This window comes from Mastomys coucha, chromosome X (assembly GCF_008632895.1).
Source record: "Mastomys coucha isolate ucsf_1 chromosome X, UCSF_Mcou_1, whole genome shotgun sequence".
Taxonomy (NCBI): Eukaryota; Metazoa; Chordata; class Mammalia; order Rodentia; family Muridae; genus Mastomys; species Mastomys coucha.
The window spans coordinates 134,615,110-134,616,171 of NC_045030.1; the positions used below are offsets into that span (position 1 = coordinate 134,615,110).

Here is a 1,062-nt window from a genome sequence, read left to right on the forward strand (position 1 = left end):
AACTTCTAGGCTAATAACCACTTATCAGTGAGTGCATACTGTGTTTGTTCTTTTGTGATTGGGTTACCTTATATCTTTCTTAATTATCTCTTCTTTTGAAAAACAGATTCTGATTGACTGATTGATTGATTGGTTGGTTGGTTGATTGATTGATGTATATATATATATATATATATATATATATATATATATATTATGTATATGCTATGGTGCCCATGTGAATTATAGAGGACAACTTATACTTCTCCCACTCCACTATGTAGGCTACAAAGGCTGGACTCAGGTCTTCAGGCTTGGTGGCATGTTCCCTTATCTACTAAGCAGTTTTACCAGCTCCTGGAGTTATTCTTATTATCTTTCATCTTTTAATCAGGCTTTACAAATTATAGGACAGTAAAATATACTTGACTTCTACTATAGAGTTAATAATGATAAAGTTAATAACTTTGAGACAGGAACAAAGAGAGAGTTGACTTTATTTGACTGATCTGAATTTTTGTGCGAAACAGTAAAAAAAATGGAGAAACTAATAGTTCATAGTACATAAAATTATCCCCAATTTGGCCACTATTATTGTTGATACAGGTAAGTAGGGCCAGGCATTGAACATTATTTTGTTGTTCTTGTTTGAAGTGCTGGGGATCAAATCTGATAATAGGCTAGTTCTCACCCCATCACTCTCCAGGGCATTTTAATAATTCATGATCCATATCTGTATCAAGTGAGAGGCAATGATTCTGCAGCTACCACTGCTAATTCTAAGAAAGTTTGCTAAATTGTCCCCAAAATGTGGCAGACACCCCAGGGAGCATCCTTACCCTCCCAAGTGCTATGTCAGGAATGGATTCTATCCATAACATTTTATCTTCCCTAGACATCATCTTGAAATTGATGTCTGTAGCATCTTTATGGTGGTCTTTTCATTTTCATTTGTCCTAGAAACTTCATCTTCTTGATTTGGGAAATCATTTGTACTGTCAGAAAAAGAACTCATCACAAAGCACAGAATTAGAGAAATGGTTAAAGTGCAGCAGTCTCCCATTTCACACACACACACACACA

General features: G+C 35.2%; 1 protein-coding gene across 1 annotated transcript in view; it reads left to right on the forward strand.

The window, feature by feature from the left end:
* Col4a5 (collagen type IV alpha 5 chain) overlaps positions 1–1,062 on the forward strand; it is a 186,436-nt gene that overhangs the window by 133,795 nt on the left and 51,579 nt on the right. The gene's annotated exons all lie outside the window — the stretch shown is intronic.